The sequence below is a fragment of the Protopterus annectens genome, chromosome 7.part0 (assembly GCF_019279795.1).
Source record: "Protopterus annectens isolate FY-2018-M chromosome 7.part0, PAN1.0, whole genome shotgun sequence".
NCBI lineage: Eukaryota > Metazoa > Chordata > Ceratodontiformes > Protopteridae > Protopterus > Protopterus annectens.
This window is the reverse complement of record NC_056739.1, coordinates 481,506,138-481,531,462: the sequence shown is the minus strand read 5'-3', so window position 1 is coordinate 481,531,462 and position 25,325 is coordinate 481,506,138. Positions and strand designations below refer to the sequence as shown.

Here is a 25,325-nt window from a genome sequence, read left to right as displayed (position 1 = left end):
CCCAAGATATTATTTAGCTGTTATCGATACTTTATATGCTTGATGCCCTTCGTTGAAATGCTTTATGTTGGGCACCCTTGAACTGGTCTTTGATTATATACAGGAACTAGAATCATTCAGTATTAAACCCAATACCATTTTCTTAGGTGAACTAAACTATTCAGCTATAAATTGGGAAACTTACACCACCATTACTGCACAAGTACAGAGGTTCTTGGACTTTGTCGATATGAATGCACAGGAGCAATTAGTCACTCTATCCACTAAGGGGAACAGCATCTTGGATCTCTTCCTTACTAATATGGGTACATTTTGAATCATCCCTTGGCATGTCTTCTTTACTTTTTAGGTTTGACCATACAGCAATCTCCTTCGAAATAAAATTGAAACCAGAGATCCCTTCCACCCAAGGTACCTTTAGAAATTTCTTTAAGACAAACTGCCTACGCCTAAGTGATACACTGGCAAACTTCAGATCTCCACCAAACTCAGTTAACTCCACTGAATATGCAGAAATGTACACCACCACACTATGCCAGCATGTAAACAGCTGCACAGATACAGCTGTACCCCGTAGGAACAAGTGCAGGGCAAACCCCAGAAACCAAACCCACATGGTAGAACCATAACATCAACAAGCTTTATAATAAAAGGAAAATAATTTTGAACAAAAGTAAGATTAATTCCCAGAATGTTAAAGTACTCGTCAGTGAAATATACAAACAAATCAGGGGCTTAATAAAATTAACCGAATCGAAGTGTGAGGCTAAAATAGCTACCCAAGCCAAAGATAATCACAAGCACATTTTTTTTAGTTATGTTCATAATCTCAAAAGTGCAATACAGCAATGCGATGCGCTGACTGTGAATGATATTGCCTATACTGAGGTTGAAGATATAGCTAATCTACTGGCCAATAATTTATCTCTAACTTTACCCCGCTGTCCCCCCTCCATCTGTACTTTAAAATATATCTGAAACTGGCTCATCACCAGCTATAACACAAGACCAAATCCTACAATTGCTATCAGAAGCTAAAAATATTGCATCGATGTGTCCTGACAATATCCCTGGACGCATCTTAAACAGCATGAAGCAAAATTTAGCCACAACCTTAATAACACTCTTCAGTCTCGGCCTCCATACAGGTTTTGTACCAAGCAACCGGAGAAGAGCTACAGTCATTCCCCTGCATAAGGGAGGACCTTTCACAGACCCAGGCAATTACAGGCTCAATTCTGAACAGCCTCATATGCAAGGCCATGGAAAGATGTATTATGGAATTAATCAAACAGGACATAGGGAACCTCCAAACACTGAACCCATCTCAGCTTGGATTTGTCAAGGGTAGGTCATAACTACTCAACCTGGTGGATTTTTTGAAAAGGTCACCAAAGCAATGGATGAAGGCAAAACAGTACATACCACATAAATCGACCTAGCCACATTTTTTGACACCATTCCCCACTCAGGAATAGTAGAAAGGTTAAATAAACTGGGAATAACCCCCTCTGCCACCCGCTGGATTGGCAACTGGCTCACAGATAGGATGCAGGTAATGAAAAGAGACCAGTCACCAGTGGAGTCCCCCCAGGGTTCTGTGCTGGGACCTCTCCTGTTTATCTTCTTTATGAAGTAAAAGCCAATACCAAAGAGCTCTGGCTGACTAAGTCTGCAGATGACTGCAAGCTAGGAGCAGTCAGTGAATCCTCAAATGACTTAGCCATCCTGCAGGAAGGAGCGTCTAAAATAAATAACTGGTATCAAAATCATGGCCTGAAAACAAAATGCCAAAAATGCATTACTATACCCTTTGGAAAGTTATCTACCCCAGGGAACTGCAACATTGACAATACCCCTTTAGCAGTTGGCCCAGTTGTTTGGGATTTGGGAGCTTATGTGGACAGTAACCTAATGTTTGACCAGTGTATGTCTATTATTGTAAGAAGGTCCCTCTATATTGCACAGCTTATAAACACAGGGATTGTGCCAAAATCTAGAGGACATTGTCCCTGTTTACTCAACCCTCATTAGACCAGTCATAGAATACAATGCCCCCTTTCAGATGTACCTGTCCAGACAAGCAAAAAAGGATACAAGGTCTAAACAACATGTCCTACATAAACCGACTCTAAGCCCAGTCACTAAACTTGGTATCCTACAGACTGCTAAGAGACGACCTGTACCTGGCATACAAGGCATCCTCCAATCCATTTCTGATGGATTTACTACACATCAGCAAATCAAATTGTATCAAAAATACCCAGTATAGGGATCTAAACCTCTTCTACATCAACAAAATGGTTTGGAGGGACAGGTATATTTCTCAGAGGATACTGCTGTTCTGGAACAGACTCCCCATTCACATAAAACAGTTCATCCCTATCCATTTTCCAGCACAACTTAGATCTCTGGATGGGAAACAAAAAAATTACCCCATGACTGCCTCCTTGTACTACTAATGGAGAGATGCAGCTCCTAAATGCTTTATTCCATGCATGGGTGCCCTCAAATTATCTATGGTATGATCTCATTTATTTTCATTGGGATAATATACAACTATCAATTATCGGATGGGTAAGGCCAAGCTATAACTAAATGGGAAAAGGGAAACTGGCTAGGCTTAAAATGACCCACAAGGGCAGCAGGCCTAGTACTCATCTATGAACTTATTAAAAATTCAAAGTCTGCAGTGTGTTTTTAAACAGTTTTAAGAAATTATCATCATTTAAGACAGGTACACACGCATTAACAGAAAAGAAAGCAAACCATACTAACATTTTTACTATTTATGCATTACACAATATATGTGTGTGCTTTTTTTCTAACAATTATTCAATCCAAAATTACATAAATTGTTCAGTTTCTGTCTTTCTTTAAACCTCAGTCTTACTCCTCCTCCAGAACATTATTTTGCATGCATTGTTTCCATAAATTTCACTTTTATGTAATTTGCTCCTTCTCTTTTCTAAAGATCCCACCTGCAATTCATTTGCCTCCTTTACAATATTAAGTACTTCAAAATCTAAGCCAACTGTAACTGATTTCCATTTTCCTAGTAATTGTTTTTTTGGCAGCCAAAAGCATTAAACTTAGCAAGGCCTCACTGTGTGCAGGCAATTCAGATCCTCCTGTCTCCCAGCTCAAAAGAATCATTTTCTTAGTTACAACTATTTGCTCCCCCAACACTTCTGACAGAGTACCATGTAGGGAATTTTTTAAATCTGGCAAGTTGTTACACTCCCAGAATACATGTTCCCAGTTACCTCTCTCTTTCTCATCACTCCTCCAGTTACTGCTGTCCACAAAGGAAAAATTCTATGAAGTGTAATATATAGCGAGCACTAACATATAAAAAATATCTATGGAAACACTGAACAGCAAAAAACCTGTCAGACTTTGTTGCATACTTTGGAGCCATACTGATGTCCTCCCATTGTTCCTTTGTAAACTGCCTTTCCAGTTTCTCTTCCTAATCTTTTCTAACCTCCTCCAAATCATTCTTATAGTTATCATGCAATATTTTACAGGCCTTACTAATTATCCCTACTTTAACAACAGCTTCTATTCCAGACTTAAAAACTCTACAAGAGCTGGTCTTTCATATAGCACTCCCATGTCCTTTTCCCTTTGCCTTTCCTGTGATATCAATCCCTGACAGGCAAAGGAGTCTCTAACCTGAAGTCTAAACTTCTGCTTGGCCTCACCCGACACTGTTACCTTTCTCTCACTAGATATTTGCTCGCAACACCTTCGTTCTTTTACCAATTTTCTCCACTAAATTCCAGCCCCTCTTGCCTAATTTCTATACCCATACTTGCAGTCATCCCCAATGGTAAAATCTCTTTTTTCCACTCCAGTGTTGGCTTAGTTCTTAGAAGACTTTCTGCAACTTAATGAATATAATACTGTCCTTAAGGATCTGCATCCAAAATTCTACACTTTCCTTATTTCTTGAAGTCTCCTCCCTTGGTTTCATCATCATCCCTTTTCACTTTAATTTATAACCTTCTGGTCACAATGTACATGAGCCTTAACTGAGTAGCTATAAAGTATCCATTCAAATCAGTTAATGCTAAACAGCTTCTTCTATGGGCAGATCAACTTATCCTACTTAGCTTGTGCTGTTCCCCTCCAAAATAAATTCTTTCAACTCTATTAATTATTGTGCACAACTTCTCCTCTGGCTGATAAAAATATTTGTGACCTGTATATATATAAATATATATATATATATATATATATATATATATATATATATATATATATATATATGTAAAGGCAACTAAAATATTTTCACTGTTTGTATCTTGCTATCTATATCCATATTCCAGAGCTTCCAGCTTCTCAGTTTTTGCATTAACTTTTATTTAGGCTATTCCACACATATCCTTAGCTTCCCTAAAAACCTTTTTAAGCCATACACCTAAACACTTCATCTTATGTCCCCATACATATGGGTATTGCTGAACCAAGTTGTGTGGAGATAATTTACCACTATAACCTTTGTATTGTCTTCTTGATTTTATATCCCCAAAAGACTTGAAACTGTTTCAAAATGTTTCACAACACTGAAATGTCCCTTTCTAGGTTTATCAAGTACAAAATAATATCAATTACAAATAAAGCCTAATTTTTTGCTTACCATACCTATCAGATCTTTGAATTTCTGAGTCTCTTATTTTCCTTGCTAATGGCTCTAAACACAAATCAAATAACAATGGGAAAAAGAAGACACCTCCTGCCTGGTTCCTCTGTTCAAACATAGCTAATCAGCTAACAACCACACAAAAAAGTACAGTTGTGTACACTTACCATAAATGTAGATGTATGAGTGTATTCAATGTTACAGTCATCATCTGTGGGTTATCCCTCCTGTGGTAGCCCTCGGACAGCCTGAATACCAAAGTTACTGTGTTTTTACGTCAGCTGCCATCGCCTGTAGTCTGATGTCAGGTCATCAGTGCTATAACGCAAGGCAACTGACATCATTACATCAGTTTTTCTTGTCCTAACCTGTCAGAAGCACAAGGAAATAAGGGAAAGTGGTCCTGGTGGCAAAAAGCCACTGTAGGAAGCTTATGTCCCCTAGGGGAAGATGCTATATGGGGGATGGAGGGAGAGAAAAGTACAGTTTTGTACCTACCATAAATGTAGATGTCCGATAGGAATGCATCTGCAGTCCTTACAAATGGGTTGTCCTGTCGTCAGGCAGCCCTTCGGTCGGCCGGATTCCAAAGTCTGGGTCTGGCCTCGGCTGGTGACGCACTTCACCCGACATCATAGCTGCAGTTATTCGGGTATAAAGGCATCAGCCGACGCCATTTTCCTCAGTGTTTCTTGCCCCAGATGCCAGGTGCCCTCTTGGAAGGCTAAATTTGGATAAATGCCAATGATTCCAAATAGCAGAGAGCAAACACAAAAAATAAGCATGTATGTACATATATACAAACAAATACACCATAATAGATTCCCTCAGCTAGCTATAAGATGGGCAAATACCCTAGGAGCACCACAGAGGGGAAGGCGGGTGGGTAATCCTGACTGCAGATGCATTCCTATCAGACATCTACATTTATGGTAGGTACAAAACTGTACTATGTCCTTCAAGGATGCATCTGCAGTCATTACAAATGGGTAGAATACCATAGCCAAACTGGGGGAGGTGGAAAAATAAAGTTATGGTGTAGTTAGGATCCCTTGCAAAACAGCAGTGGCAAAACCTGCTCGGGATCTAGAGTATAAAGGTAAATTATAATGCTTGGCAAATGTATGCATGGAGCTCCAAGTAGTAGCCTCTAAAATGTCCTTGGTAGCCACTCCTCATAAGAAGGCTGTGGTAGTGGCTGTAGCCCTTGTAGAGTGAGGCCTGATGTTCTCTGGAGTTTTCTTTCCATGGTAGGAGTAACAAAATCTAATGCAATTTCCTATCCACTTGGAGATTGTCTGTTTTGCAATTGCTTTTCCTTTCCTTCCTGTTGCATATGCTACCAGTAGCTGGTCAGTTTTTCTATTGCCCTTGGTCCTGTCCAGGTAGTAGCGTAATTGTCTATGTACATCCAAGGTATGTAGCAGTCTTTCTCCCCTGTTTTGTGGGTTTGGGAAGAATGTAGGTAGGTGGATAGCCTGATTTAAAGAAACTCTGGAAACCACCTTAGGCATAAAGGAAAGATTTGTTCTCATGGACACTCTATCTTGATGGAAGATCAGGAAGGGTTGCACTGCCATGAATGCCTGAAGTTCAGATACCCTTCTTGCTGAAGTGATTGCCAGCAGGAAAGCAGTCTTCCATGATAAGTATTGCAATTCTGCTGTTGCTGCTGGTTCGAAAGGAGGAAGTGTCAATTTTTCTAGCACAAAGTTCAAGTCCCATGCTGGTAATGGTGGCTTCCTAGGAGGCTTTACATTTTTAATTCCTCTCAGAAACTGTCTGAGTAGAGGATGAGAGAAGACAGGAGGATCCAAGTCGTATTCTGCTGAAATAGCTGATGCATGAATTTTGATGGAGGAATAGGACAGGCCTGTGTGGAAGAGCTCTGCCAAGTATTCCAGAATGTTGGCTATGTTTTCCAGTGACACATCTTCTCCTTTTGCAGTACTCCAAATGAGATATCTTTTCCATTTTGCTGAATAATTTTTTCTTGTTGAGGGTCTGCGAGCCTCAAGGATAATATCTTTAACCCTTTGGGATAAATTTGGGTTAATTGGTCTTATGCAATGTTCCAGGCAGTCAGCTGCAGAGTTTGCAGGTTTGGATGCAGATTGTTGTAGTTGTTCTGTGTTAACAGCAAGGGAACCAGGGGTAGTGGCCATATTTGTTCCCGAGACATGCTCCTCAGTAATGGGTACCAATGTTGCCTTGGCCAGTCTGGAGCTATCAGAATGATCCTTGGACGGTCCTCTTTGATCTTCAATAGCACTTTGTGCATCAAAGGAAGTGGTGGGAATGCATATGCTGTCAGGTTTTTCCAACTGAAGGATAGGGAGTCCACCTTCCAAGCAAGTGGGTGGTACGTCCTTGTGCAGAATTTCTTTAGTTGGTGATTGCGTGGGGATGCAAATAAGTCTATTTCTGGGAGTCCCCATTTTCTTGTAATTGTTTTGAAGATGTCCGGATGCAGCATCCATTCGTGGGCATCTGTGGTAGTCCTGCTTAAAATGTCTGCTAGGATGTTTTCTTTTCCTGGTACAAAAATTGCTTTTAACTGAATGTTGTAACTCAGGGCCACATTCCAGAGATCCAGTGCCATCCGGCAAAGAGGATACGAATATGTGCCTCCCTGCTTGTTGATGTACCACATAACTGTGGTGTTGTCTGTCCTTATCATCAATAGACCTTGTTGAAGGAAAGGTCTGAATGCCTGAATTGCCAGTTTTACTGCCAGCATTTCCTTTAGATTTATGTGTAGGTGCAGCTGGTTTTGAGACCATAAGCCTTGTATGCACTTGTCCAGCATGTGTGCCCCCCAACCGAGGTCTGAGGCGTCTGTCGTGATGGTTTGGCTTGGTTGAGCACTGTGAAAAGGCAATCCTGTGTTTGATTGACAAGCCTGAGCCCACCATAGGAATTCTTGCTTCAGGCATGGAATAATGGGAATCTGGGTTTCTAAGCTGTGCTTGTGTTGAGACCATAAATTCCTTAGGTACCACTGTAGTTTTCTCATATGCAGCCTGGCATGAGGAACCAATATTATGCAGGATGCCATGAAGCCCAAGGCTTGCAGTACTTTTCTTGCTGTCAGATGGTTCTGTTTTGTTAAGGCCAAGAAGTAGAGAGGTAGCTGCTCCTGTTTTTCTACGGTTAGGAATGCCATTTGCCTTGATGTATCCAACTCTGCACCCAAAAAGGTTATTCTCTGGGATGGTATCAGTCTTGACTTTTTTATATTGACTGTGTATCCCAGGGCTTGTAGCAGATAAATGACCCTTTGTAAATCTTCTGCTAGCTTGCTTTTGTTGTCCGCTTGTATCAGGCAGTCGTCCAGGTATGGATAGATTTGGATTCCCTGAAGCCTGCAATGAGCAATTACTGATGCCAGGCATTTCGTGAACACTCTGGGCGCAGTAGATAAGCCAAAGGGCAATGCTGAGAATTGATAATGCTCTGATCCTGCAAGAAATCTGAGGTATCTTCTGCAGTTTGGTCGTATGGGGACGTGCAGGTATGCCTCCTTGAGATCTAGAGTCACCAGCCAAGACTCCTTGCCCAGCATGGGAAGAAGCTGCTGTAGGGTCAGCATTTTGAATTTTGGAACAATGAGGAATGTGTTTAAAGTGGACAAGTCGAGAATAGGTCTCCATTTGCCTTCTTTTCTTGGTACCAGGAAGAGTCTGGAGTAAAATCCCTTGCCCTGCTCCATAGATGGTACCTTTTCTACAGCTCTCATCCTTAATAATTGGGATATCTGTTTTTGTGCTTCCGTCTTTTGATTTGGAGGTAGGTTTGGCATTCCTCTCTTCCCTGGTAGAGTATGGAAGTGAAACCTGTAACCTTGGTCTATTATCTGCAAAATCCACTTGTCTCTTGTGATGTAATGCCAGTTTGTCGTAAATAAGGCTAGCTTCCCGCCTAAGGGTGCTTGCAGTTGTTCCCTGGTAGGCGGTGCCAGAGCCAAGTCACTGTGATTGACCTGTAGTTGTGGTGGCGGCTGTGTCTGTGGCTGTGCCTCGCTGGTTGTTGCCCTGCCACTGACGTCCTCTGTAAGCCCCCCTGGATTGGCTTCTGCCTCTTGAATGCCTATTCCTGCCTCTCTGAGTTCTGGAGGAGTCTGGAAAGGACCAATTCTTGGAGGGCCAATTCCTGCTAAACCTCGGAGGTTGGACCTGTAAGAAATCTTTTACTGTTTGGACAGATTTAGCCTTCTCTTCCATCTTCTTCAGCACCTGTTGTGCAGGAGAGCCAAACAAATTGATCTTATCCATAGGAGCATCTAAACGTTTTGATTTGATATGGTCTGATAAGGCCTGTTCTTTTAGCCATGCATGCCTTCTGATGACTGTGCCAGTCATGGCTGATCTAAAGGAAGCCTCCAGTGCATCATAGCCGCATTTTAGGGAATGGTTACTGACTTGTTGAATGTTATGTACCATTTCCTGCACATATTTTTTGTCTACTGTTTCATCTGAAGACACTTTTTTGGTTAACTGATCTAGCAAAAATTCTTGATACTGCATCATGTGAAATTGACAGTTCAAGGCCCTAGCTGAAAGAGTAGCAGAAGTGTAAACTTTTTTACCCCATCTCTCTAAGGATCTGGATTCCCTTTCAGAGGGGAGGGGGTTTTTGGTAGAGGAGGCTGCTACAGCCTTAGGTCCTTGGGAGATAGTCTCTGGATCTGCAAGGGGAGCCTTATACAAGTGGTAATGTGTGTCCGGGACCCTGTAGAATCTAACGGGCTTAACAGGGGCCGGAGGCAGAGAATCAGGAGTAGTACAAGCATCATTAAAAGCATCATCTACAACAGAAAGAACTGGAGGTATGGCTAAAGGCCTATGTTGAGGTAAATGCAGAAAATTTCTAAGCCTTTTTCTGGAATCTGAAAAATCCTGGCCCTGCCACTGAAATTGTTCCCTCATAGCATGCAGGGTTTCCCCAAAGGAAAATTCCTCAGGCGGAGAGGCAGAAGGAATGGACTCTTCACCATCAGAGTCTTCATAAGGGGAGTATGGGGCCTCTGGAGGGTCTGAATCATTTGAGTCATCAGAGGAATCATCTGTAGACACTGGTTCAGGGGGCTCTGCTCTAGGCCTCTTCTCTGGAGGCGGGTGAGAGGCCCTGTCTGGTTGAGGTTGGGATCCTCGGATTAAAGAAATGAGATCCTCTGCTAAACTAAGCATTTGTGAACTACAGCTAGGCCTGTGAGAGGGGGGCTTAGCAGGCACAGATTTGGTAGTTTTAGCTGCTTTAGCCCTGGCAAAGGCCTTAATGGACATGGCTGCAGGTGGCCTAGCAGCTCCACGTGCAGGGGTTGAAATATCCAAGGGAATAGTGTCTGATAATTCCTGAGAAACTGTAACAGCAGGTGGGAGATCAGAAGCCGATTCCACGAGGTTGGAAGAGGCCTCGGCTGAAGGAGGAACCGCTTGCTCGGTTTCAGCCGAAACCGAGACACTCGCGGTTGGCTTAACCGCGGTTTCGGCCGAAACCGCAGACCGCGAGTGTCAGTCCTTTTCCTTGCATTTTTTGGTTATTTGCGAAGTCGGAGGATCCGACGGCATAATATAAGCAAAATCGGAGCCGAAAAACTCCTCAGCAAACTCCGACCGACGTCTAAGCGTCCGCCGGTTAAAAGAAGCACAGGCTAGACAAGCTGCGACGTCGTGGTCTGGGCCTAGACAAGGTAAGCAGTAAGAGTGGAAATCTTTATGAGGTATTTGTTTCCCACAAGTTAAACAGTTATTCACTTTTTCTGACATCGGCTGAGGCAAGAAAGAGTCCCCAACGGGCTACTTAGCTTTTTAGAAATCTTCGAAGTAGTATTCGGTAGTAGTAATCTCTGGTTCTGACCAACCGGCACTTGCGAACAGCTTCTGCTTGAGCCACGGCAAGAAAGACTGAGGAAAATGGCGTCGGCTGATGCCTTTATACCCGAATAACTGCAGCTATGACGTCGGGTGAAGTGCGACACCAGCCGAGGCCAGACCCAGACTTTGGAATCTGGCCGACCGAAGGGCTGCCTCACGACAGGACAACCCATTTGTAAGGACTGCAGATGCATCCTTGAAGGACATCCAGGACTGCAACAGTGAATACCACTTGAACATCTACATTTATGGTAAGTGTACACAACTGTACTATATTCTGTGTGTTTCACTATTGCAGTCATCACCTGTGGGAGGATTCCCAAAGCTGAGGAGAGGGGTGGAGGATAGGTTAGAGTCCTAGGCATGGGTCAAAAGGCCCTGAAGAACTGCAGAGGCAAACCCTGCCCTAGACTTAGAAAAAAGAGGTAGGTGGTAATGCTTTGTAAAGGTATGGACAGAGGTCCAGGTGGCAGTGTCCAAGATGTCCCTGGTAGGGACTCCTCTGAGGAAGGCTGTGGAAGTGGAGGCTGCCCTAGTGGAATGGGTATGGATAGACTTGGGGGGGGGGGGTCCCATGTAGTCTGTAGCAGAAATCGATATAGTGTGATATCCATTTGGAAATGGTTTGTTTGGAAATGGGTTTCCCCTCTGCCCCAGGGGCAAAGCTGACAAGAAGTTGGTATGTTTTTCTGAATGGTTTAGTATGGTCCAGATAGTATCAGAGTTGTCTGTGCATGTCTAGGGAGTATATAATTCGTTCCCCCTTGTTTTGAGGGTTTGGAAAGAAGGTGGGTAGGTGTATGGCCTGGTTGTGGGTCACATCAAATACCACCTTGGGCATAAAGGAGGGATTAGTCCTCACGGAGACCCTGTCTGCATGGAAAATGATGAAGGGCTCAACAGCCATGAGAGCCTGGATTTCTGATACCCTTCTGGCTGAGGTGATAGCCAGTAGGAAGGCAGTCTTCCAGGAGAGGTATTTTAATTCTTCAGAAGCAGAAGGTTCGAAAGGAGGTAAAGTTAATTTTTCTAGAACATAATTCAGGTCCCAGGGTGATGTGGGATGCTTCTGGGACGTCTGATATTAGAAGCCCCTCTGAGGAATTGCTTAATCAAAGGATGAGAGAAGAGTGGTGGGTCTGAATTGTAATGGGCAGAAATGGCTGAGGCATGGATTTTAATAGAGGAGAAAGAGAGGCCACTATTAAGCAACTTGGCTAGGTAATGCTTAAAAGGGACTCCTTGTTAGCTTTTAAGGTATAAGTCATGCTGAAAGATTGAGAGTCTGTCAGGGTGCAGTATCTTCCCCCTCACCTGGGTCAAGAGGACTGAGATCAGGGGAAGCTGCTGCGGGGGGCTGTAAGGTCAGGCTGCGCAGTAAGGGGTACCAATGCTGTCTGGACCAATCTGGAGCAATGAGGATGGCCTTTGGTCTCGCCTCCCTTATTTTGATCAGTACCTTAGGAATAAGGGGCAGGGGAGGGAACGCACACAGAAAGAGGGAGTTCCAGGGGAAGGTCAAAGCATACACCTTCCATGCTAGGAGGTGATACTCCCTGGTACAGAACTTTTGCAGCTGGTGATTGAGGTGTAAGGCAAAGAGATCCACTTCTAGAGTCCTCCACTCCTGAGGGATTTGCAGAACGATTTCCCTGTGGAGCTGCAATTCATGGGGGTCCAGTACATTTTTGCTTAGGTGGGCTGCCAGGGTGTTGTTGACCCCTGGTAGATATTGGGCAATTAGATGTAGACCCATGGAGGTGGCTGTAAGTCAGAGGTTCATGGCTAACCTGCACAAAGAAATAGAATAATCAAAGGTAACAGTCCACTCGATAAAAGAAACCAAAATCTGTTCCCTTAGGCTCAGATTCGTAATGCTGGCACTCCAATAACTGTGGTATAACTTTGATAAAAAACTCCTTTATTTAAACATAAACTTCAAACATGAGTTAAGCGCTTTCATCTAAGATACTTAGACCTCCTCAGAACTTTAAATAAAGGAGTTTTTTATCAAAGTTATACCACAGTTATTGGAGTGCCAGCATTACGAATCTGAGCCTAAGGGAACAGATTTTGGTTTCTTTTAACCTGCACAAAGGGTAAGATTGGGTCCCCCCCATTTGCTGATCTACTACATTACTGTGGTGTTGTCTGTTTTTATAAGGAAAACTCCTGGCCTGAGATGGGGTTTGAAGGATGTCAGAGCCTTTTGTACTGCCATCATTTCTTTCTGACTGATGTGCAAGTGAAGCTGCTGGGCATCACAAAGACCTTGGGTGCACCTGCCTTCTAGGTGAGTGCCCCAAGCAATGTCTGAAGCGTCGGTGGTGATGGTTTGGATGGAAGGGCAGAGGATGAAGAGAAGACCCTTGTTCCTGGCACAGGCCTCTGCCCACCAGAGAAACTCAGCCCTTATACATGGGATCCAAGGGAGAGAGGTCTCTAGGGACAGAGTGCTGGCATTAAAGGTTCTTTAAGTACCACTGAAGTGTTCTCATGTGAAGCCTGGGCAGGGAAATGAGAAGGATGCAAGATGCCATATATCCCAGGGCTTGCAAGAACTTCCTCGCAGTGAGGTGACTCCTGGAAGCCAGCTGGATAAAGTAGAGAGGCAGGAAACTCTGCTTTTCTGGGGATAGGAAGGCCATTTGGGAAGCTGTGTCTAGAACAGCTCCCAAAAAAATGATCTTTCTGGTGGGGTTTTGTTTTGATTTCTTCTCGTTGGTGGTGAACCCAAAGAGAAGGTCCTGGAGCAGCTGTTCTTTGCACTCTGCCTGAATGAGGCAGTCATCCAGGTAAGGGTAAATCTGTAAATTTCTCTGTCTGCAGAATGCTATGGCCGGGGCCAAGCATTTGGTGAATCCTTTGGTAGCAGTATATAAGCCAAAGGGCAGCGCAGAGAACTGAAAGTGTTGTAAGCCTGCTCTGAAGCCAAGAATTTCTGCATGATTCCCTGATGGGATGTGGAGGTAGGCATCTTTTAGGTCTAGGGTCACTAGGCAGGCATTTTTTGTTAGCATAGGCAGCAGCTGCTGCAAAGTTAGGATTTTGAATCTGGGGAACACCAGGGAGGTGTTCAGAATAGATAGATCCAGGATGGGGCACCAAGTGCCCTCTTTTCTGGGAACAAGGAATAGTCTGGAATAAAAGCCTTTGCTTGTTTTATCTGAGGGGACAGGTTCTACTGCCTCCTGGGATATGAGAGTTTAGATCTGTTTCAATGCCTCTGACCAGTGATTTGGAGGTAAGTCTGGGGATCCTCCTGAAATTGGGAGTTTGCTGAAGGAGAATTTGTATCCCTGAGAAATGATCTTTAAGACCCATTGGTCCTTTGTTACAGAAAACCAATTGTATTTGAAAAGGGAGAGCCTTCCCTCTAGTTTTGATGAGAGACATGAGGGCAGAGGGGAGAGGGGGAGTCCCAGTGAGTGTTTGCCATAGAAGGTTGGCTTGGAACTCCATGCCTTAGAGACGGACGTGGTCCACTGTTTGCTTCTCTGCTGGCCCTGGGATAGTGGCCTGGATGGTCTGTCCCTGTGGGGCTTACCTTGGCCCTGTCTGCTAGGTACAGGGAAGGCCCAGTGCTTAGAGGGAAAGTTCCTGCTGAATCTGGAAGGTTGAACTTGAAAGAAATATTTTACTGTTTGCATAGATTTTGCATTGTCTTCCATCTTTTTAAGCACCTCTTCTGCTTTTCCCCCAAACAAGCGCTCCTTATCTAGGGGTGCATCAATAAGTTTAGACTTGACATGATCAGGGAGAGGTTGTTCCTTCAGCCATGCATGTCTCCTAATGACAGATCCTGACACTGCTGCCCTGCTAGAGGCTTCTAGGGCATCATATCCACATTGTAATGAGTGTTTGGCCACTTGACAAGCAGAGTGCAGTAAATCTGCTAACTCTTTTGAATTGGCACAGTCAAGAAAGGTAGCAATCCTCTGTTTTAATTGTTCCAAAGTGTGTTGTTGATATGTTAACATATGGAACTGACAACTGAGTGCTCTGACAGCTAAGGTTGCAGAGGTGTATACTTTTTTACCCCATCTGTTCAGAGCTCTGGAGTCCTTGTCAAAAGGAAGAGGATTATTGGCAGAACTAGTCTTAGCTCCATTAGGTCCCTGTGTAATGACCTTTGGGTCTGCAGCAGGATTTCTCTACAGGTATTTGTGAGAATCCGGTACTCTGTAGTACCTGAAAAAGTCTCCGGCACAATGAAGGATATCCTTTAAGTGTTGAAGCAGGCAGACCACTCGGTAGATACCAAAAACTTTAATCCAACAGTTCAGTACATACGACAAAAAGCACAGACCATAGACAATACCCTGGAACGATTAAGCGCTTTCGTCTCCTTACAACGGAGACTTCATCAGAATAAATTTTGTAATTCAAAAATGCTTTTTATACTCTCATTAATTAACAATCACACTATTAGATTCTAGTCAGCCTTAAAGCTATAGCGCTGCTAAAAAATTGTGCATATATATAAAATTGAATGAAATTCAATTACAAGGCACACATAATGCAAAGTATTCGTTCCAAACACAGCATATTAACCACCCTATTAAACACAAAAAGCAAAAATAAAAACAACAAAACCTACAAAGCTGCGAACATTTAAGTCAGTTATAGGCTGAATTTTAAAATAAAGTTTACATCAAAGTGCAAGTGCAATGCCTCAAAATGCATTGACATAGAAAGCTTGAATTCATGAACATTTCTATACACATTTATAGGGAACCAATGATTAAAAACATGATTAAAAACTAATAACTTGAATAAAAACTAATAACTTGAATAAAACTAATAATGGACTTGTAACTAGGAACCAAGGACTAAAAACTAAGAACTTCCTATCATCAATAACAAGATTTACCAAGAACTCTTGAAAGTGTTAAGGAGCCTAAACAAATGGTTGTGATCAACTATATACCCTAACACAGTAAATAAATGATGACAGTATTATATATAACTTATATAACTTATATAACTTTTTATGCTCAATTTTAGTTTCATCATATATAACACAGTGGATACATAAGCAAGTTTAAATAAATAAATAAATATTAAGCATGTAAATAAGTAATTATAAATATATGAAGGTATCAATATATGTAGTATAATAAATATATATATATATATATATATACACATCTATAAATATATAAATATATAAATATAAATCTGCTTTTGGTTACAAGTTGGTTTTTTTCGGTTTTCGGATACGAGGAGTCCTGTTATCAAGTTGTTATTTAAAAAGCTTTTGCTGAAGGTGTTCCAGCATGAATAATAGCAGTATGCTCAGCGAACTGCTTCGAGTCATCCAAAACCACACGCAGGCTGAGAACACGCAGGCAGGCACGAGTAGTGGAATCCCGTGTGCCCAAAGCAGCCCGAAGGACCCAAGAAGTGGACGTGTTACTAGCGGCTCGAATGAGCGGTCTAATCGTGAGAGGCAAGGTAGTTATGGGGCAGCCAACGGTAAAAAACAGCAAAGAAGAGTACCTAATTTGTCTGCAGAAACGGGCGATCATCAGGGCAGGGACTATGAAGTTGAGGAAGCGTACCAAAATATTGACTTTGTGACTTGGTTAAACAAAACCTTTCAGGGCAATGCTGGCGATGGTGATATGCCTAGGACCAGGAAGCACAACAATGACTATACTTATAAGGACAAATGTAAGCTTCTTAAAAAACTTTTATCAAAATATAAGTCATTGTCTATCGAAAATTGGTACTTTGAACTGTGTATTAAGGACAATATTGTACCGAAAGGCCTAAGGTTGAACAAGTTCCCCAATAGTGCATATGGGGACCAGGTATTCTTTAAAGAAATTTGTAAGATTTTAAACTGTTGTGGATTGTCTATTTTAAAAGCTATGACGGAACACAATTTTAAAGCTATGCAAGATATTAAAAAAGAGATTGACCAATTACAGGCTGATATTAGTTGTGATATGTTGTTTGCGATTGATGTATACAAGCATATATATTACCGAGTGCTGCATGACATTGATGTATATATTGATTCCAATATTAAAAGGAAATTGAAAAAGCTTAATAGGGACCTAAACGACTATAATGCAGGGACAGCATATATACATGGAGAGAATTTTAACTCAAATTTTAATGTTAAAAATTCTAATATACCTAGATACAGGCAACGCTCTTTCAAACCACAGGCACAAATGGGGGAGGGAGGTACACAAACCCATGAGGTATACCACAGGGGTGGTTATACGCAGGGGTATCAGGGGAGGTACAATAGATATAATGGATACAATAGACGCAACTCTAACCAAGGACAGCATGAAGACAGGGGTAATAGTTTGTTAGATGATGAATTTCCCATTTTAGAGGGTGAGCGAGTTGCTAATAGAATGAGCACACCCGAGATGGTAGATGAAGTGAGAAGGTCAGAAAGACTAAGAAATAGGAACCAACAATCCTATGCACAAGCTATAAATGGGGAGAATTTTTCAGGAAGGAATAAGGGTGAAGAACAGGTTTTTTAACAAATGTAGACTATGACATGGAGCAGAGTGAAGTAACAACAGTTGATAATTCTGATAACGCAAAGCAGATTATTTTTACCCACAACAAATTCAACATCTTTAACTATTCTGGTATTGAAATCAAGCCTTGTCATTTTGAATTATTTACTAAAGGATTTTCTTTTGTACCTGCCAAACAACCCAGTGTGGAGAAACTCATGCTTGATGTCAAGTTATTTTCTAGAAAATTAAACCTTCAGCATATTAATTGTGAGGCTACAAAACAGAAAAATACTAATTCTATTGGTAGTAGAAATAAGTTTGTTAGACACAGCATTTGGAACCCACCATTGCAACATGAAATTTTAAATTTTGAACAATGTGCTATGAACAGAATTAGGAGAGAATACAGGACCTATGCCTCTAAAAATAGTAATTTAAGCAAAGAAGAGGAAAAGCTTTTAAGCGACTTGAGTAAGAATAGGGAGTTAAGGGTGATGAAGCCTGATAAGGGTGGGGGTGTGGTTTTGATGGAAAACTGGGATTATATAAGAAAAATGAACGAGATCTTGGATAAGGATGAGAATTATTGTCTCATTTCCAAAAATGAAATTAATATACAGTACAATAAAATGGATATTATTTTAGAAGACAATTTATTGACTGGATCAATTGATATATCATTATATAATTATTTTTATGTAAAAAAACCCGTTATACCGGGTATATTTGGAATACCCAAGGTACACAAATCCACATTTGATCCCCCGCTCAGACCTATAGTTGCTTCCCATGGATCCAAAACCCAACCCATGGCAATATATGTGGATGCCATGACTAAGCCCATATATTCTAAATGGAAGCATATCTTAAAGGATTCATGGGATTTTCTAAGTAAAATAGGTAAATGTGCATATTTGGAAAGTGTGTTTTTCATCACTATTGATGTTAAAGAATTATTTTCTGTCATTCCTCAAGGTATCGGGATGGAGTGGTTTGAAGAGATATTATTAAAAATGGACTGGCTTTCAGCCTTGGATTTTAGAAATGTTTTATTGTATATGGAACTTGTTTTAAAATACAATTTCATATATTTCGAGGGTGATTATTATCACCAGAAGGAAGGGGTGGCCATGGGGTCTGCCTGCTTCAATTTTGCAAACACTATCATGTTGTACTGGGAAAGACATTTTATTTTTAACACTGAGTACAAACAGCATATTGTTGAATATTACAGGTTTTTGGATGACATTTTTATCCTTTGGAAAGGTACAAGACAGGAAATAGAAGTATTCGCAGAATACATTAATAGTACCACGTCATTTTTAAAGTTTACACATAATATTGACACGGATGAAACTCATTTCCTGGATATTAGACTGATTAAGGATAAGACTAATAAATGTTACAAATCTCATATATATAGGAAGGAACATTTTTCGAATGCTTATCTGCACTACAATAGTGACCACCCAAAACAATTAAAGAAAAATATAGTTAAGGGTCAGATGATTAGGATGGCCAGAATGATTTCAGACAATGTTGAATTTATCAAGGAAATCACCTTTCTTGAAGGTTTGTTTATGGAGAGAGGTTATCCGAAGGAACTTGTCTCATCAGTGAAGGAGTATGTACTTTTGGGAAGAAATACAAGAAAATACATTCCACTTTTAAATACAGAAACGGTTGTTACTGAAAATTCTATTGTTAACAGTAACACCGGGATGGTTGAAGAAATTAAATATACCCCATATTTAACTACAACTTACTTTTATGGTACAGGGTGGTTCAGAAGAAGCATGAATGAAATTTGGGATATGTTCAAACACATGGCCAATAGAACTGAGGTTTTTAAGAATAACCTGAAATTTAGTTTTAGAAGGAATTTTAATATTAAGAATATAATGGAAAGAAAAGGGGCTTGTACAGATGGGGCCAGTAGGAAACACGGAACCTTTAAGTGTGGGAGATGTGCTCAATGTTCATATATCCATGAGAGCAAGGAGGTGACTATACATAGCATTCCCCTCAAATTAATATCTAAACATTATAGTAGTTGCTACACTAAGGGAGTTGTGTATTTAGTGTTCTGTAAGGAATGTGAATGTTACTACGTTGGAAAAACAGAAAGAAAATTAAAAAGCAGAATTTATGAACACATTAGAGACATCAACAGACGTAACGAGAATAATGCTTTATATAGGCATGTGATGAAATGTGATAAAGCTGATTTTAAATTCTGGGTTCTTGAAGTGGTTGGACCTTTGGAGAGAGGAGGCGACTGGGAATCCAAGGTAGAATACAGAGAAATGATTTGGCAGCTAAAATTGAATGCATGTTGTGAAAAAGGTTTAAATGATCACATTTCTATTACCCCAGCACTTAAACTATTGGCCGCGGACCCGAAAATTATAAAATCACAAGATAATACAGCGCAGTAAAGTACAGTAACACAATAAAACTAAGCAAGTTATATAAAAATTATTATAAAAATCATACTGGCATTTCTTAATTATACAGTTTTTAATTGTACAGCAATTCAGTAATTTAATATTTTTAATATTGACATAGATATTTTTATATATTTATTTATTGAACATATTTAAATATTTTTGTACATTTGTTCACAACATTTATTTATATATTTATAGATGTGTATATATATATATATTTATTATACTACATATATTGATACCTTCATATATTTATAATTACTTATTTACATGCTTAATATTTATTTATTTATTTAAACTTGCTTATGTATCCACTGTGTTATATATGATGAAACTAAAATTGAGCATAAAAAGTTATATAAGTTATATAAGTTATATATAATACTGTCATCATTTATTTACTGTGTTAGGGTATATAGTTGATCACAACCATTTGTTTAGGCTCCTTAACACTTTCAAGAGTTCTTGGTAAATCTTGTTATTGATGATAGGAAGTTCTTAGTTTTTAGTCCTTGGTTCCTAGTTACAAGTCCATTATTAGTTTTTATTCAAGTTATTAGTTTTTATTCAAGTTATTAGTTTTTAATCATGTTTTTAATCATTGGTTCCCTATAAATGTGTATAGAAATGTTCATGAATTCAAGCTTTCTATGTCAATGCATTTTGAGACATTGCACTTGCACTTTGATGTAAACTTTATTTTAAAATTCAGCCTATAACTGACTTAAATGTTCGCAGCTTTGTAGGTTTTGTTGTTTTTATTTTTGCTTTTTGTGTTTAATAGGGTGGTTAATATGCTGTGTTTGGAACGAATACTTTGCATTATGTGTGCCTTGTAATTGAATTTCATTCAATTTTATATATATGCACAATTTTTTAGCAGCGCTATAGCTTTAAGGCTGACTAGAATCTAATAGTGTGATTGTTAATTAATGAGAGTATAAAAAGCATTTTTGAATTACAAAATTTATTCTGATGAAGTCTCCGTTGTAAGGAGGCAAAGCTAATCGTTCCAGGGTATTGTCTATGGTCTGTGCTTTTTGTCGTATGTACTGAACTGTTGGATTAAAGTTTTTGGTATCTACCGAGTGGTCTGCCTGCTTCAACACTTAAAGGATATCCTTCATTGTGCCGGAGACTTTTTCATCTTTTTTTGTTGTTGTTCTGCTTTTGGTTACTCTGTAGTACCTGTCAGGTTTACTGGGAGCAGGAGGGAGGGCGTCAGGGGCTAAGCTGGATTCATGGAAAACATCATCCACCACTTCTAAAATAGGGGGGGGGGGCAGGGGGTTGTGCTGAAACAGGTCCAGAAACTCTCCAAGTCATTTCTTAAATTGGGAGAAGTCCTGAGATTCCCACTGGAAATATTCCCTGAGGGAGTGAAGGGTTTCCCCAAAGGAAAAGTCCTCTGGAGGGGAGGCAGAAAGGATGGATTCTTCTGCATCTGAATCCTCATAAGCAGCTAAGGGACGCTGTTCCTCTTCAAAAACTGAATAATCAGATTCCTCAGAATCCTGCTCTGTCATAATTTCTGGGGAAGGGTGCCTTTTCCTTTTAGAAGTAGTGGCCGGAGTACCCCTGATAAGGGAGATGAGATCCTCCACCATTTTAAGCATTAGTGCTTGGGGTGGTGGAGCGGTAGCAAGATGGTGGCTAGAAGCAGATTTCCTAGGAGTGGCCTGGGTTCAAGGCCTGAAAGAATATGTTGGTCTGAGAGAAACGATAGTCGGAAGTGAAGATGTCGTTTTTTGTTTAGATTCTGTAGTGCGAAAGGCCTCCTCTGAAGCCGGTTCCTGCATTGTGGCTCCGGACCAAACCGAGGCAAAGACAGCCAAAGGCTCAGAAGATTTCTACAGCATATTGGACTCCGAAAGGGTCTCGGTAGAAGCCTCTGTAGATATCGAATTGGGCATCAGGGGCTGCGAAAGCACCTCAATGAATTCCGGGGAACTGACTACCTGCTTAGCGGTAGCTCTGTCAGAAGGCTTAGCCTTGTGTGGCCTGTCTCTAACTTTATCTCTACGTTTTTTCGGAATGTCCACCAGATTTGCTGGCTGACGGATACCGTATCAGAATGCAAAGATGGAACATGAAAATAACTGTCTACAAAAAAGAGCTCTACAGTGAATAGGTCTCGCATTAAAGAGGGCACAGAACTGACAACGGGGGACATCGTGGTCTGGGCATAAACAAGTGACGCAGTTAGAATGGAAGTCTCGGTGTGGGATGTGCACTTTTTCGGACATCGGTTAGTGCAAGAAAAAAAGATCCTCAATGAGGTACTTAGCTTTAGTATTCAGCTGAAATTCACCTTTTGGTAGCGACCGACTGGCACTCGTGCGAACTGCTTCCACTACGGGCTCCATGGCAAGAAAGACTGATGTAATGACGTTGACTGTCTTGCTTTACATCACTGATGACCTGACGTCAGACTACAGGCGGTGGCAGCCGATGCAAAAAAAAACCCCACTGACTCTGGTACTGGGGCCGGCAGAGGGCTACCACAGCAGGGATAACCCACAGGTAACGACTGCAACAGTGAAACATGAAGAACATCACTACATTCATAAAGTTGCAGAACTCCAAGAATCAATCAGAGAGGTTAGAAAAGATTGGGAAGAAAGACCGAGAATGCAATTTACAAGGGAATAAAGGAAAAATATATGTATGGCTAGGCTATATAGGGTTGTTCAAACCACCTGCCTGGTACTAATTTATGAACCTAAAATACGGCCATGGATAGTGTCCTGAAGGGCACTTTGCATCTCTTCTACAGTGGGTGTTTAAATAAAGGCAGATGCTTCATAAGTGAATGTTAGTGCTGGCACCTGTGCCCCATAAGCACCTATTGACCATGCTAACAGCTTGTGTCTGGGGCAGGTACCCCATTTTCCTAGCCCTAGTTATGGCTCTGCCTTTTTTTTTTTTTTTTTTTTACCAGATGTTCCAATATCCTGCCCAGTTTTCAATGGAAAAATTTATGAGACCTTGCACTAACTCAGACCCCATAGTTGCCTCAAGGGGCATCTCCAAAGGGTTTTCTATTGGGTTTTGATACAAGTACTGACTGGTTCTTGAACTTTATAAAACCCTGTGAAATTGTTTTACCATTTTAGTATCACAGTCCAAAGGTGAGGAAGTCTCCGAATAGGTAAAACCTTCCTCATACACTTTAGAATCTGAAGTGTTGAATGTGGATAGGGGAATCCCTCTATTTTAGCTACAATGTCACTGAGTGTTGAAGCTTGGAACATTTTGGAGTAAAATCTTGCGTTGTGTGGCCATATGCTCTTTTCTGGGCCTCCTACAATGAAATATGGTAAGGACAGAGGATTTTTTTTTTATAACAAGAAACATCTTTACTGAATTATTATTTATGCCATAGGCAATCATGCATTTATATAAATGAAAACATACCATAGTGACATCTTTTCAGTTGCAAACATCTTAAATCATATATAATCTTCTATATAGTCACTGTTAATCAAACATTACATAGTTCATTCAATTTCTGCCTTTCCTTAATCGTCATTCCTACTCCAAAACATTACTCTGCTCTCACAACTCCCATTTTTTCTACGTAATTCACTCCTACATTTTTCTAAAGATCCCACTTCCAGTTCTTTTATCTGCGTTACTACATTCACTACTTTTAGTGTGGCTGGGTAAGACTTTGATTTCCATTTTCTAGTAATTGCCTTTTTTGGCAGCCACCTGAATTAAACTCAGCAAGGCTTTACTATGTCTAGGCAATTCCGATTCTGTATCACTGCTCAAAGAAATCATTTCCTTAGTTGCACCAGTTTGCTCACCCAGTATTTCTGACTAGTCTACAATGAATTTTTGCAACGCTGCCAACTCATTAAACTCCTCAAAAATATTTTCCCAATTACATCTTTCTTTCCCATCATATCTTAAACATTTGCAATCTACCTGAGGAGAAATTCTTTGGGGTCTGTTTGGAGAATGAAAATACTTCTGTAAATACTTCCAAGCAAAAATCCCAAATCCTCTGGATTGTGGTGCATATTTGGGAACCAGAACCATACATATGTCCTCCCATTGTTTCTTTGTGAATTGCTTATCAAATCTCTCTCTCTCTCTCTTTTTCTAATCTTTTTTGACCTCCTCTGATTGATTCCTAACGTTATCGTATGATATTTTGTATGCCCAACTAAGTACCCCTTTTTTATTAGTAGTTTCTGTCCTTTCACTTTTGTGTCATAGGCCGCTTAAAATTAAAATCAATCAGAATAAAGTGCGGTTTGAGTGCGCTGTTTCCAGCTTTCTTTGGTTACTAGTTTCTGTTCTTGATTCAACTAAAACCTCAGCCAGTGCAGGTCTTTCAATTAGAATCCCCCCATTCCTTTCTCCTTGCCTATACTCTGATGTCAATCCTTAATAGGGAAGGCAGTCTCCAGCCTGCAGTCCAAATGTAATCTTGGTCTCTTCCCATTCTATTACCTTTCCTTTTCTAATTATTTGCTCTGAATACTTTGGTTCATTTGACAGTTTTCTCCAGTAAATTCCAGTCCTCTCTTGCCTATTATCTGTATCCCTAACTGCAGTCATCTCTAATAGCAGAATCTCCTTTCTCCATTTCCATGGTGGCTAAGTTTATAGAATACTTTCTGCTACTTTATGAATATAATATTCTGCATGCCATTTGTTATTCTCCAACCCCCCCACCCCCCGTTTCATCACTATCCCTTTCCACTCTGAATTATAGCTTTCTGCTTGTGCTATGTATAGGGGCCTTAACTGTGTAGCTCTTAAATACCCCATCAAATCAGGTAATCCCAAACCACTTTTTTCTTTTAGAAGGATCAGTTTATCCCACTTGATTCTTTCTCCCTTCCCCTCTAGATAAAATCCTTCAACTTTTCATTAATTGCTATCCACATCTTCTCCTCTGGCTGATAATATTATACCTGACCTGTGTATAAAACTAAAGGGACTAAAAACGTGTTCAGTGCTTGTATCTTGCTATCCATATCGATAAAACACAGCTTCCAGTTTCTCATTTTTTAAATTATCTTTTTAGTCTCTTCCCACATATCCTTAGCTGCCATAACAGAAACTTTTATAATCCATACTCCCAAGTACTTGGTCCGCGGTAGTGGTGCTGCGGTAGCGTTGTCGCCTCGCAGCAAGACTTTGTCCCGTTCGATTCTCAGCTAGAGCGTCTTCTGTGTGGAGGCATGTGTGAATGAGCGTGCCTTCGTTGAAGGTTGTGCGTCAGGGCTGGTAACTCGGCACGTAAAAATCCACTACCAACCATTAGCGGACCGGAGTTCCGCTGTGGCGACCCCCAACCGAGATAAGCTGAAAGACACAACAACAACAACTCCCAAGTACTTCATTTTATCATGTCCTCATAAACATTGGCATTGCTGAACCAAATTGTGTGAGGGTACATAGTTTACAGTTATTTTTTTGTGTTATCTGTATTAATTTTGTATCTTGAAAAGACCTGAAACATTCTCAGAATGTTCCACAACACTGAAATGTCCTTTTTTTTTGGTTTTATCAGGTACAAAAAAATATCATCTGCAAATAAAGCCAACTTTTCTTAATTACCATACCAATTATATACTTGAATTTCCGAGTCCCTTATTTTCTTTGTCAATGGTTCTCAAAGTAATGCAAATAACAGAAGAGAATGAGGACATCCCTGCCTGGTTCCACTGTTCAAACAGAACTTGAGAGAGAAGACCCCCCCCCCAGCCACTTTTTGCCTCTGACCCCTCATGTATTCTCCTAATTAACATTACTACTGTGTCAGGGAATGCTGCCTTGCAGGCATCTTATCCTGGGATGTTTCACCCTACAGCGAATCACAGGGGATCCTCTTTAT

The 25,325-nt window shown here is 40.7% G+C and overlaps 1 protein-coding gene across 3 annotated transcripts in view; it reads right to left on the bottom strand.

Annotated features, from left to right (window-relative positions):
* PLD2 (phospholipase D2) overlaps nucleotides 1-25,325 on the bottom strand; it is a 716,894-nt gene that overhangs the window by 144,292 nt on the left and 547,277 nt on the right. The gene's annotated exons all lie outside the window — the stretch shown is intronic.